Source organism: Saimiri boliviensis, chromosome 2, assembly GCF_048565385.1.
Source record: "Saimiri boliviensis isolate mSaiBol1 chromosome 2, mSaiBol1.pri, whole genome shotgun sequence".
Classification (NCBI taxonomy): domain Eukaryota; kingdom Metazoa; phylum Chordata; class Mammalia; order Primates; family Cebidae; genus Saimiri; species Saimiri boliviensis.
The window spans coordinates 80,879,876-80,894,922 of NC_133450.1; the positions used below are offsets into that span (position 1 = coordinate 80,879,876).

The 15,047-nt window shown below is 40.6% G+C and overlaps 1 long non-coding RNA gene across 1 annotated transcript in view; it reads right to left on the reverse strand.

Moving 5' to 3' along the window:
• Positions 1 to 3,975: 3,975 nt before the first annotated feature.
• LOC104651540 (uncharacterized) overlaps positions 3,976 to 15,047 on the reverse strand; it is a 100,474-nt gene continuing 89,402 nt past the window's right edge. Inside the window, exon 9 of the long non-coding RNA XR_012516277.1 lies at positions 3,976 to 15,036. This is a non-coding gene — a long non-coding RNA (uncharacterized LOC104651540). The remainder of the gene's footprint in view (positions 15,037 to 15,047) is intronic.

Consider the following 15,047-nt stretch of genomic DNA (forward strand, 5'->3'; position numbering starts at 1 on the left):
TGTCTGGTCTTGAATTTCTGACCTCAGGTGATCCACCCACCTCAGCCTCCCAAAGTGCTGAGATTACAGGTGTGAGCCACCACACTCAGCCTAGTGTTGTTTTGAAATGTATACAAAATACCTTTCTAAGGTATTAGAATAGAATGGTGAAAAACTAGGACTTGAACAAAACCTTGAGATTAACTAGTTTGTACAAGTAGGCATGGAGAGATTAAGTGACTTGCCCTCCAAGGTTATCCAAGTAGTTAATGATCAAGTAGTGATCTCCAGGTCAATTCTGATCTTCAGATCTTCTGCATGTATGGTACACTTCCCTGAGCATGGCACTTCTTTTTTTTTTTTTTTTTTTTGAGACAGAGTCTTGCTCTGTCACTCAGGCTGGAGTGCAGTGGTGCAATCTCAGCTCACTGCAACCTCTGCCTCCCGAGTTCAAGCGATTCTCCTGCCTTAGTCTCCTGAGTAGCTGGGACTACAGGTGCATGCTGCCATGCCCGGCTAAATTTTTTCGTATTTTAGTAGAGACAGGGTTTCACCATGTTGCCCATACTGGTCTCAAACTCCTGAGCTCAGGCAATCCGCCTGCCTCAGCCTCCTAAAATGCTAGGATTATAGGCATGAGCCACTGAGCCCAGCCAAACACTGAACTTCTGACTGGAACTGTCTCAGACAGGCTGTGTGGTCATTCATGCAGTGATGTGAAAGACTTCTCACAGTTGAAAAACCTTTATTAGTTGCCCTAATAAAGTCATTATATTTCTCTCAGGAATCATATACTTCATTTTATATTTAAATAAATTCTATATATGTTATCAGCTTAATTTGAAAGAGCTAAGGGTTTGGCTGCTGTGGCTTAAATATTAAAGGACAGACAAACCCACCTTCTGCTTGTGAGAAAACAGTAGCAGAAACAATGTTATAAAATGTGCATTGATGCAGTCCTAAAATCCTTAAGTGCAATTTTAGGGCAAGAAGCCTCAAGTTCTAGAAGTGGACCTTCTCTGCACACAACAGACGATAACACTAGCTTGCTGTCATTGATGTGGTCTGGATACCTTCTTTCACCAAATCAAGGAACTATAGAATCAAAGGTAATTCTCTTAAGGAAGAGAATTTTTCCTCCTTTCTTAAGTTTCTATTAGAGGAATGTGTTTTTAATTTTGTCACGTAGCTCCTTCTTTTTGTAATCTTTGACTGTACGTAGCAAATAATCCATGTCTAAAATATTTTTGCAGCATGAGAGAAAAGCTCCATACTGCCTTAGGAACTCACTGGCCCTGTCAACAGCCAGACTACAAAATTTGGTATGTGAGATTCTCTGGGTCCTTGCTCAGCATGTGACCTATGGACTGGCAGCATGGGTGTCACCTGGGAGATTGTTAGAAATGCAGAATCTGAGCCGGACATGGTGGCTCATGCCTGTAATCCCAGCACTTCAGGAGGCCGAGACAGGCAGATGGCTGTAGCTTAAGAGTTCGACCCCAGCCTGGCCAACATGGTGAAACACTGTCTCTACTAAAAATACCAAAATTAGCTGGGCGTGGTGGCATGTGCCTGCAGTCCAAGCTACTGGGGAGGCTGGGATATGAGAATTGCTTGAACCTGGGAGGTGGAGGTTGCAGTGACCTGAGATTGCACCACTGCACTCCATCCTGTGGGACAGTGGAAGACTCTTGCCTCAAAAGAAAAAAAAAAAGTCTGGGTGTGGTGGCTCATGCCTGTAATCCCAGCACTTTGGGAGGCCAACGTGGGCGGATCACAAAGTCAGGAGATCGAGACCATCCTGGCTAACAGTGAAACCCTGTCTCCACTAAAAATGCAAAAAATTAGCCAAGCATGGTGGTGCACACCTGTAGTCCCAGCTATTCTGGAGGCTGAGGCCAGAGAATCGCTCGAACCCAGGAGGCAGAGGTTGCAGTGAGCCAAAATCGCACTATTGCACTCCAGCCTGGGGGACAGAGCGAGACTATGTCTCAAAAAAAAAAAAAAAAAAAAAAAAAAAAGAAAAAGAAAAAGAAATGCAGAATCTTAGGCCTGAATCAGAATTTGCCTTTTAACAAGCCCCTCAAGTGATTCCTATATGCATCCCTGGATGCCTTCATATGAATACCTATTGCTTCTCTCTAGTCTAGAAGTGAGGCTGAGACATTTTGTGCCTCTACCCCAAGATAAAAACCTTAAGTTAAAAACAAGTCACCCTGAGCAACATGGCAAAAATCCATCTCTACAAAAAATACACAAATTACCTGGGCATGGTGGCATGCACCTGTTGTCCCAGCTATTCAGGAGGCTAAGGTGGGAGGATCATGTGAGCCCAGGAGGTGGAGCTTGCAGTGAGCCAAGATTGTGCCACTGCACTCCAGCCTGGGCAACAGAGTGAGACCAAAAACAAAACAAAACAAAACAAAAAAGTCTTTGATTATTTGGGAGCGTAGCTTCATTAATTTTGTTGGATAGTTATCAAACCATAGAAACCTGGATTGGAAGAAGCCTTAGAGGTCATCAGGTTCACTATTATCACTGCTATGAATTTCAGTCTAATGACCATTTTTTGTAAAAAGGTTAAACTGTGTTCAGGATATTCTGTTCAAGAAGATAAAAAGTATTTAATTCATCTTAGGCAATCATACAAATGGGAGAAGTTTACATATTTACAAACTTTTAGTGTTAAAGGAAAAAGCTTTAGTTATCTGGAAAGTTTATTGATATGAAATATCTTGGCCATGATGATATCCCCTAAGGAGGGTTTTATCTTTTAAACTAGTGTTAAAGGAAAAAGCTTTAGTTATCTGGAAAGTTTATTGATATGAAATATCTTGGCCATGATGATATCCCCTAAGGAGGATTTTATCTTTTAAGCTTATATTCCAACTATTTTATATCTGCCAAACGTTACTGTCTTACACAATTATAACTTTAACATCCCCCAACTAAGAAAATTATTGTTTATCAAGATAAATTTTCTATAGAGGAAAAGAGATAAATCTTCCTTGCAGAAGAATTCCAAGCTATATATATATACACACATATATATATATATATACACACATACACACACACACACACACACACACACATATATATATATATATATATATATATATATATATATATATATATATGTGTAAACCCCTCTTCCTTTCCAGAGGAGTTGGTCTTAGTGACTTAATTCCAAAGAATAAAGTATGAAAAGGAAAAAAAAAATTGCCAAGGAAAAGCCCAGCAGACAGACACATACTTTAAGCAAATGACAGGGTTAATATCACCAGTGATATGAGAATATTACATACTACCTGATATGATGTGATGAAAAGGGCACTTTATCTCTGCAGTATTCTTTCCAAAACTTCATAGCATCAGTCCAATCATGAGAAAAACATAAACCCAGTTCAAAGGATAGACTACGAAATACCTGACTAGTATTCCTCAAAACTGTCAAGGTCCTGAAAAACCAAAGAAAGACTAAGATACTATCACAGAGCAGAGTTAATCACAGAAGGCATTACAACTAAATATAGTATGGTGTCATGGATTAGATATTGGAACAGAAAAAGAATGTTAGCGGAAAAACTGGTAAGATTCAAATAAAGTCTGGAGTTTAATTAATAATGATTTATAGTATTGGTAGCTTAGTTTTGGCAAATGTATCATAGCTGTGGAAGACAATAACAGGGTAAGCCGAAACAGGGTGATGGGTATACAGGAACTGTGTACTATCTTTGTAACTTTTCTGTAAATCCAAAAGCAGATAGAAAACAAAATTTCCCACAAACTCATGAAAATTATTTCAACATATTAAAGTACAGGTAGATGTCCACAAGTTTAGAAGGCCAACTGTGCAAAACACCTACTTATAATATCCACACTTAATCAGCCTGGTATAGTGAGTGCCTCATACCTGTAATGTCAGCACTTTGGGGGGCTGACTGAGGCAAAACGAACACTTGAGCCTAGGAGTTCAAGATCAGCCTGAGCAACATAGCAAAATTCTATCTTTAATTTTTAAAATTAATATAATATTCATACTTAAAGCCCTTCTTGAGGCCTATAGCACCATTTTGCTAGACTTGGAAGTTTAAGGTTTTCAGATTTGAATTCCCAGAGTGTAAAATCAGTCTGTTTTCTTAAAGTTCATTTAACTCTTGAAAAAAGAATTGCGCTGAGAATTTATCTCAGCAGAGTTTGGTGAATTTGGATGAATCATTTAGCCTTCTTGGGCCATGGTTATCCCAACTACAAAATAAGGTCCCTCTTAGTTTTAAAATCTGTAAATATGCCTCTCTCAAATATTGTAAATATTGTTTTAAAGTGAGGTACAAATTCCAGGGGAACAAAATAATAAGACTTTGACTAGACAATTGATTCCACAAACATTTATTAAGTGACAATCACTGTGCTAAGTACAGGAGCTATAGCCCTTGCTCTCCAGAGGTCTGATCAAAGAGAGAGAAACAATAAACTGTTACAGTCATGTGATAACTGCTCTAAAAGAGGTAGAGCAAGGTGTGCTGGTTGGTGCACAGTGAGAAGTTGCTTCACTCTTCCTGGAGAGGTTAGAGGAGCTTTGGACATAAAAAACTAGGAATACCATGAAATAGTATTATTTGATCTAAGCAAAGTCAGTGAAGAATTAGTCCTTTGCTAGTAAATTTATCTTAATTGGCTATATGTAAATATCTGGGAATTACTGGATTTTCCCAGTGATAAATTGGCTGCAGAGTCAGAAATTTGGTTGCTACAGAGCTGTGCCAGAAAAGCACAAGTATCTCAAGTTGCAGATGCATTCTCTTGGGAATGTCTGAAATCTGTCCCCTGAGATGATTTAATTGCTGTCACATGAACAACATAACTTTCCAGAAAAAGTAGTGTGTTGGCTGTCATAGTCTATCATTACTAAATCAAGCCGTCATAAAAAACTCATGCCTCATAGGTCATTCCGTTTCCATCTTACAATTGAATATTTCTAGTTCTGCCTTTGCAATATATAGTCTTAAATAGTCTTGGTATTTAGTTTTGCTTTTAAATTCTGAATAGAATGGTGAACAGTAATTTAGAATTCCTAAGCAAAAGTTCAATGTTGGCTCCTACTTTGATTCTAAGCTTGCAAATTCTGAATAATTCTTTTTGAACAGACCTTTTGTTAGCAGGGAGAATGTGATAATGGAGGACGTTTTGTCACTTAAATGATCATGGGTGGAGGAGATGAGTGCTTTCTCCTGGGATGTTACCTGAGACAAGTAGGAATATTATACAGGGGTGCAGAAAACTGGCAAATGTTATTTCTCCAATTCCCAGGGCCCAGCTAGAGAAATATATTTTGCTGGAAATTATAATTCTGGAAAACTCCCTCCCAGCAACAAACAAAACAGACAGGAGTGAAATAGCAAGCACAGACTGAGAACTGGGCAACGTGCATAACAGGCAGAGTGTTTTCCCACACTAATCTCCCTGTCCTGCCAGATCACAGCGTGTATGGACATGAGAGGAGCCAGGTGGCTGTGGGAGGTTTTCTCCCAGAGCAGTATCTACAGTTTTCTTAGGGCTGTGCTGTAAGGGAAAATATCTGTGACAACAAGGGTTGTTTCTAAGCAGACACAGGGCTCTTTGCTTCTAAAAAAAAATTGGCGATTAGGGTTTTTATCTGATTATAAATGTAATAATGTCTCATAGAGAAAAGTATACAAATTGCAGAAAAAGAATATAAAAGTTACCCATTACATTTCCATGCAAAGATGGTCACTATTTAAATTTTGGTAAATTTCTTTCCAGGATTTTACATGCACGGGTATATTCAACGTGGTTGAAAGAATACTGTATGTACAATTTCCTATTCAGTTATTTTTCAGTTAATATTGTGGGGAAGCCAGAGATCACCTTCAACCCCACTTCTGACTGGATGTAGAAGCCAAGTTGAGACCAAGCAGATTAAAAGGGAAAAGCGTACAAGTTTTATTAGTTTTACATGTACATAAGGATCTTCACAGGAGAGGAAGTGTGGAGAAGTAGTCAAAGAAAGATGCTTTTATACTTTTTAAATAAGCAACAATAAATCTGAGTAGAAATGACAGGACAAAGAAAATCTGGCTAGGGACAATTAATTTTCTAGAGGAGTCACTAGGAGATATATGGGTGGGGGTGTGTAAAACTGGTGAAAGGTAAGAGTTACTTCATTAACTATGTTTGTTTAGGTCCATTGTCAACTGCAATTCCACATCTCTGGTGATAGGGCTATTTTCTCACCCTAGTAGGGAGAGGGTACCCCTTCCAGAGAAATCTTTATTGCTTACTGTATACAGAGAGACAGGTCAGCTTGCCCTTTCTAAGACTAAATTTTCAGCAATGTTTTCAACTAAAAATAATCAATATATCAACCTGACATATTTTAAAATGACACATCCTCCACTCCTTCAATCTCATGACATAAGAATTCTCCTAGGTTATTAAAGGAAAAACTCTCCTTAAACATTTTCTTTTTGGTTGACACTTAAACATGTCCATCTTATGATGAAATTTATTTATTATAAATCCTAAATTTATTAATCACTTAAGAAATATTCATTAAGAAAAATGTATTTATTTATTTAAGAGCCAAGCATTTTGCCAAATGCTGAATGTGTAATAATTTCCTTAACCATTCTATAGTTGTTGGTCGTTCAATCTGTTTCTTATTTTATAGCATTTTTTGGGGCTTTAGACAAAAAGTGTAAATAGAGAATCAGCTTGGAGAAGATGTTTGAAAAAGTACTGGGAGAGGAATTTGGGCTACGAAAATGAGATGAGGGAGAAGGTCCAGTGACAGCTGCCTTGTTACCACTAAGGTGCCCCAAAAACATTTCCTGCAATACCAGGGATTGCTTACGGACAGTGGCACCTTTGTGGCTCTGCTATCATGTAACGTAATGATAGAGATTCGCTAACTTCTGCATCATTTCTGGAATTAGCCAATATGCCTTCCTCAGTTTGGGGCACTGTCCGGATATGCACTGTGTCTGACCAGTACAACCAGTGCTAGAGGCTGTTGGGTTAAGAAAGGGAAAGGTCAGCTCACACCTGTAATCCCAGTACTTCAGGAGGCTGAGGCTGGAGGATCACGTGAACCTAGGAGTTTGAGAACAGCCTAGGCAACATAGTAAGACCCCATCTCTACAAAAAAAGGTAAACATTAGCCAGGCATTGGTGATGCACATCTGTAGTCCCTAGTGGGAGGCTGAGGTGGTAGGATTGCTTGAGCCCAGGAAGTCGAGGCTGCAGTGAGCTATGATTGTAGCACTGTGTTCCAACTGGGGTGACAAAGTGAGACTCTGTCTCAAAAAGAAGGAGGGGTGGGGAAGTGTCAATTTAAGGAGATACGTAAGGCACAACTTTTTTAGCGGGGTGAGCGGAGCTATTTTAGCTACTGCTAAAAGTCTGAGGGTTGCACTTAAGTCAGGATGAACATACAGTGTATTTCCAGAACCATCCCAATGAGACAAACCCTTCTAAGGCACTTTCTCCTTCCTGTTCTCCCTTCTTTGACTACAGTGCAGGGAGCAACAGTTACACCTATGCTAAAATACCTTCTCTTGTTCTGTAGAGTTCTCAATAGAGATCAAAGCCATACCTGAGCTTCTTTAGAGGCCTTATACTACTTCTGGACTTTCTGTCTGAAGTCTTTCACATTCAGCTCTAGCTGACTCACATAAGTTCAATTTGTCAAATACTCATTACCATGCAATCTTTATGGTTATAGCATTATCCAAAGAAGGACAGTTATCTGATAAATAACTCCCAGAAAAAAAACACTCAGAGATATCTTAAAAGATCAAGATGGCAGCATGCAACACAATAGGCACCTTACAGGAGAAGTATGAACAATTGAAGCAGTCAGTCTACATGTATGCACCCTACATTATGCAATAGCTATTCCCCTGAAAATCTGTGAGAAAATCAAGTGCCCTAGAAGTTAAGGGCTCAGGTCCTTGAGTCTTGGAGACCTGGATTTGAACATTGGCTCTATTAGCCACTTGACCACTGTTTTACTTAGGGTAATTTGTGTAACCTCCATTTCTGTTGGCCTCTGTTGGCCTCCCAAAGTGCTGGGATTACAAGCGTGAGCCATCGTGCTTGGCCGAAACTGTTTTTCAGAGTGGCTGCATCATTTTTACATTCCCACCAGCAGTGTATTAGGGTTCCAGTTTCTCTACATCTCAGTGCATACTTGTTAATTTACATGGAATTACCACATGACACAGCCTCCACTTCTAGGTATATATCTAAGAAAAATGAAAACATATGTCCACATAAAATATTGACATGAATGTTCATAACAGCATTATTCATAATAGCCAAAATAGAAGCAATACAAACATTCATAAACCGATGAATAGATAACAAACTGTGGCATAGCTGTGCAATGGAATATTATTTGACCTTAAAAAGGAATGAAGTATTGATACATGATATAATATAGATGGATGAACCTTAAAAACATGTCAGGAAGAAGCCAGACACAAAAGACCACACACTCTTTGGCTCCATTTATATGAAATGCCAGTGTCTTAGTCTGATTATACTGTAATAAAGGAATAGCTGAACCTGGATATTTATTTATTTATTTGTTTTTTTAATTATTATTTTTTTTTCTGAGACGGAGTTTCACTCTTGTTACCCAGGCTGGAGTGCAATGGTGCGATCTCGGCTCACTGCAACCTCCGCCTCCTGGGTTCAGACAATTGTCCTGCCTCAGCCTCCTGAGTAGTTGGGATTACAGGCACTCACCACCATGCCCAGCTAATTTTTTGTACTTTTAGTAGAGACGGGGTTTCACCATGTTGACCAGGATGGTCTCGATCTCTTGACCTCGTGATCCACCCGCCTCGGCCTCCCAAAGTGCTGGGATTATAGGCGTGAGCCACCGCACCCAGCGCCTGAACCTGAACCTGGATATTTATAAAGAAAAAGAGGCTTATTTGGCTCACAGTTCTACAGGCTGTACAAGAAGCATGGCACCACCATCTGCTTCTCATAAAGGCTGCAGGCTGCTTTCAATTGTGTGTAGAGATGGTAGGCTCTTTTTAACAGCCACCTCTCTTGGATCTAATAGAACAAGATCTCACTCATTACCTCAAGGAGAGCACCAAGACTTTCATGAGGGATCTCATGACCCAAACACCTCTGAATTAGGCCCCACCTCCAACATTGGGTATCAAACTTCAACATGAGGCTTGGAGCGTCAAATATTCAAACTATAACAGCCCAGAATAGGCAGTTTAATAGAGAGAAAGTAGGTTAGTGGTTGCCAGGGTCTGGGAAGGGGAGAGGGGATAAAGACAGTGTCTGATAATGGGTACAGAGCTTCTGTAGGGGATGACAAAATGTTCTGGAATTAGATAGCAGTGATAGATGCACAACACTGTGAATATACTAAAAACCAGTGAATTGTACTCTATAAAAGGGCAAACTTTATGCTATGTGAATTTTATCTCAATAAAGCTGTTATTTTAAAAAAAGATCAAAGTGAGATGGGAACAAATGCAGTTGTTTTTTCATTAACAAAAATTGCCTGCCATATACTTTGCTATCAAGACATTATCAAATGGGTTGGCCTTTGCCTTTTAGTTAACGTTTAGTCAGAACCTTAAGAAGGAGAATGGTGTTTACTGTTTTTAAATTCCAGAAGGGTATTTGAAGGCTAAAGTAAAAGAAATAAGATCCCTTGGAGCAGACTTCCGATGTTTCTTCCTTAGTTTTCTTAAAGCTATATCAGTTTCAGTGCTAACCTAAGCTGAGATTATTTTAAATACTTGGAGAAAGCTGGGGTTTAATTTAGCTGGGATTAGTGTTTTGCAGTTGTCTTCTGATAAAAGAATCTACCTCATTGGGAGACGCTGGGCAGTAATAACACAGCTGTTCATAACTAGTAAAAATCCTAAAATGATTTGTAAGGGACAGTGCAGAAGCTGCCTTCACAAGATTTTGTAACTCATTTGACATCAAAGACGGCAAGGTATTAAAGAGGGAGCTCTGGTTATTCTAGCCTGGCCGTCAGAGTGGCGTTGAACAATTGATTAAGGACTCTGGCTGTGTCAGGCACCATGCTAGGGATATACTGGTGGATAAACCAGGCTGTCTTTAAGGAGCCAACAGCCCAGTGAGAGACAGACATATAAGCAGGAAATTCCAGGGCAATGTGATAGGTACTGTGGGCTAGTGGAACACAGGCTATTGTGGGATCAGGTCAGTTCCACAGCATTTCAGATTTAGAAAGTAAATTCCATCAGTTTACCCAGAATTGACTAGGTAGCCAGAAAAAAGAGAACATTAAGAAGGAAAACAGGAAGCAAGAACTGAGCTAGAACTCACCAGACTCTTGAGGGATAAGCTAGAATATTATTATTATTATTATTATTATTATTATTATTATTTGAGATGGAGTTTTTGCTCTTGTTGCCCAGGCTGGAGTGCAGTGGCACGATCTTGGCTCACTACAACCTCTGTCTCCCAGGTTCAAGCGATTCTCCTGCCTCAGCCTCCCAAGTAGCTGGGATTACAGGCATGCACCACCATGCCCGGCTAATTTTGTATTTTAAGTAGAGATGGGGTTTCGCCATGCTGGACAGGCTGGTTTCGAACTCCTGACCTCAAGTGATCCACCCGCCTCAGCCTCCCAAAGTGCTGGGATTACAGGCATGAGCCACCGTGCCCAGCCTATTATTATTATTAAGATAGAGTTTCTCTCCCGTTGCCCAGGCTGGAGTGCAGTGGTATGATCTCACCTCACTGCAACCTCCACCTCCTGGGTTCAAGCAATTCTCCTGCTTCAGCCTCTCAAGTAGCTGGGATTACAGGTGTGCACCAACATGCCTGGCTAATTTTTGTATTTTTAGTAGAGACAGGGTTTCGCCATGTTTGCCAGGCTGGTCTCAAACTTCTGACCTCAGGTGATCCACCCACCTCGACCTCCTAGAGTACTGAGATTATAGGCATGAACCACCATGCCTGGCACAATACTGATATAATACTTTATGGTGAGATCTTCATTTTCCAGCTATCAGGTCACTTGTGCTCAGCCTGCAGGGTAATTCCCCCATGCCACAGTTCCCATGGATGAGCCTGGTGACCTCAGAAATTAGAGGAGGTGAATAGTTTTGAGGGATATTTCATAAAAACCCATAGAATTGTTCTTGTCCTCAGTAGGTTTAACCTTTCCAGAGGCCAGAATATTCTGATTCCATCTTTAGGTACAGCTGGATGAATAGACTCTGATAGATTGGCCATTCAGGCTTCCTTTTTTAAAACTCCATGTTGATAATCATACCTCTGTAAATGCAGTCTTTTAAATATGTTTTTTGTTTATTAGGTAATTCACTCACATGTTCAAAATTCAAAGGTACAATAAGGTTTACAGTGGAAAATCTCTCACTCCTGTCTCCCAGCCACCCAGGTCCCCTCCCCAGGGACAACTTAGGTTATCGGTATCTGTGTGTCCTTCCAAATATATTTTATTGATGCAGCCTAAATAATATTTTCTAAAAAACTGCAGCTTGCTTTGTTTACATTCCAGTCATGAGAATATACTTTAGTCGCCTTGTTTGAACTTGAATAATACATTATTGTTTTGAACTTACTTTGAGACATATCCTTACCCTAAACTATAGGTAACATATGTCTCTTAGAAATGGTGACTTCTGTAGATAGCTAATCTCATCCAGTGTGTCTGTGTGTATGTGTGTGTGTTTACCAATTTCACAGAGTATCTATATCTCTTAAGTTCTAGGAACACCTTCCTCTGTACTTGTTTACACCTTATGTACAGATTCTGAAGTCAACCATGATAGAGAAATAGTGAATTCTTACAACGGGCTCTTTGTTGTTTATTTTGTTAATTCAAGACTGTACGAATTTTTTGTTTTATTTTAATCTCAAGACACATTTCAGAAACCCCGTACTTGGTTAGTTGGAACTAGGAAGAGTTGGGCATATCCCCAAAGCAAACGTGATAAGGGAGAATTGAAAAGCTGAATTTTTGCCATGCTTCTGATGTGTTTTCTGTTCCTTTTAGCCCCCTTTACACACACACTATCCTAAATTATGCCTTTAAGTTAAGCTACAAAAGTGTACTACTATTAGACTTGAATATCCATAACCACTAAGTATGATTCCACCAAGATCCTAAAATTATTGTTTCAGTCAAAGTTATTCATGATATCTACCGCCAATAGGGGAAGGCAAGACAAGACTTCACAGTCTATTCCACTTCTTCTGAATAAGGCAGCAACTAAAAACCACGGAGTTGCCAACCATCACTATATAGATACTTTGCAGACTTGGCCTAGTATTTGACAAACAATCTAGTATGGAAACCTTGTACTTTAAATTGATAAGGTCATTCTGGAAATCGTTACAGAATTTTTTCCAAAACAGAACTTAGAAAAAAATATAATTTTAGTAAATGAAAAAAATTGTGATATACAAGGGGATAAACGGACAAAGAATGAAAACACGTCAGAGGCATGGCAAAAAGGAGGTGTGAGTGCTCTGATTTGCTTTTATAACAGTAGGACTGCTTTGGGTGGTACTATGCACACATTTTCTGCTGGATCCCAGGAGATAAGGGTGTGCTCTTTGGCGATGAGTTTTTCATTGCAGGTGGGGAGTGGTGGCTCATGCCTGTAATCCCAGACTTTGGGAGGCAGATCATGAGGTCAGGAGTTTGAGACCATCCTGGCTAACACAGTGAAACCCTGTCTCTACTACAAATACAAAAGTTAGCTGGGTGTGGTGGCAGGCACCTGTAGTCCCAGCTACTCAGGAGGCTGAGGCAAGAGAATCACTTGAACCCGGAAGGCAGAGGTTGCAGTGAGCCAAGATCACGCCACTGCACTCCAGCCTGGGCGACACAGTGAGACTCCATCTCAAAAAAAAAAAAAAGGTTTTCATTAGATAAAATGTAACAACATCATAACTTCATTATTACCAGGCACTCCCAATTATTACATCTGCAAAATTAAAATAGTGCATTTGATGGGTGGCATGAGGATATCCTCCAGTCTCAAAGAGAAATGGTATAGTGATGTCAAGGCCTTGTTACATGTACTTACAGTACTCTTCAGTTCTTTTGAGAAGAAGCATATCTTGGCCCACCAGTACACTAGGAGAATCAGACCTTAGAGGTGGCTGCATTTTATTGTTGGGAGAAAGTACTTTTTAAATTCTGAGAAATGTTAGAGATTTCCCAAAACCGCACTAGAAGTGTGAAGCCTTGATTAGAAAGATAAAGGGATTTGGTTCCAGGTCATGCAGCAAATTAGTGGCAGGGTTAAGTTATGAACCTAGACTTAACTTCTTTCACCATAGGCATTTAGGGGCCTTCTTACTGCTAGAGTGGTAACACATTACCTCATAGTCACATAGCTTTTTTTTTTTTTTTTGGAGACGGAGTCTCACTCTGTTGCCCAGGCTGGAGTGCAGTTGATCGATCTCAGCTCACTGCAATCTCTGCCTTCTGGGTTCAAGCAATTCTCCTGCCTCAGGCTCTCCAGTAGCTGGGATTACAGGCACCCACCACCATGCCTGGCTAATTTTGTATTTTTAGTAGAGACAGGGTTTCAACATGTTGGCCAGAAAGATCTCAAACTCCTGACCTCAGGTGATCTGCCCGCCTCAGCCTCCCAAATTGCTGGGATTACAGGCATGAGCCACCACACCCAGCCTCATACAGCTCTAATGCCACGCATAAAGTTCTCATGTACAACGTCTCATTTTGGCCCCTCAGCAACCCTCCATGTGCAAGGGACTGTAAATTCTATTGTTCGCACTTTGCAGATAAGAAGACTGCAACTCGGCCGGGTGCGGTGGCTCAAGCCTGTAATCTCAGCACTTTGGGAGGCTGAGGCGGGTGGATCACGAGGTCAAGAGATCGAGACCATCCTGGTCAACATGGTGAAACCCCGTCTCTACTAAAAATACAAAAAATGAGCTGGGCATGGTGGCGAGTGCCTGTAATCCCAGCTACTCAGGAGGTTGAGGCAGGAGAATTGCCTGAACCCAGGAGGCGGAGGTTGTGGTGAGCCGAGATCCCGCCACTGCACTCCAGCCTGGGAAGCCTGGGTAACAAGAGCGAAACTCCATCTCAAAAAAAAAAAAAAGAAGAAGAAGAAGAAGAAGAAGAAGAAGAAGAAGAAAGAAGAAGAAGAAGACTGCAACTCAAGAAGACACACAGTAGTCTATAACGAAGTCAGGGTCAGGACTGGAACTCAGTTATCCTAATTCTCTCTCTGAGGCCCTTTCCACTATGCCATCTTCATGTCTGGTGCTTTCCATCCATGAACTCTGGAAAACAAGCTTGAGATACCAAAATTAAAAAGACAGCTCCTCAAAAATGGATAGTTACACTTCTATAAATACAAAAATGAAATACTCAAATCTCTTGCCCCCTCACCTGCTAGAAATGTAAATGTTAACCTGAGTTCTCTAGTTTTGCACAGATCCGCAGCAATTAATACTGTGACGGAAATACTTTTCTAAAAAAGAATCCTAATCAAGTTGAAACTAAAATTTTAAAACATGAAATGGAAGGAAAGAAACTGTTGTCCTCCCTTATTTTTGACCCACACTTAATCGATTTTCATGACAGTTTCTCGAGCCAGGGACACATGGCCAAAGAACATGTGAAATGCCAGGTGTTCCAAATAACACCACACGGGGTAGTGGAAGGAAAGCACTGCCTCCCCAGGGAGCAAATGGCCCGACTTCCAGACAGTTTTCTGCAGTCTCAAACCCGATGTTGCACTAAGAAACCACCTAATCTTCAGGTGGTTTCGTTTACTGAAAAATGAGGGGACTGGGTCAGGGCGCATATGTGAATTTAAGCGTAAGATTGTACTCACCTCTTGTGTATTTAAATTCTCAAATGTTCACTTAAATATATGCATAGACCATTGTCACTTCGTCGGAAGTCGCGTCCAGCCCAGTTGCGCGAGACTCTACCGGGCCTCCTGCCGCACCCGGGTATGGATCCGGGTCGGGGCGTGGAACCGAAGCCGTCAGTGGCCCCGCTAGCTAAAAAAGGG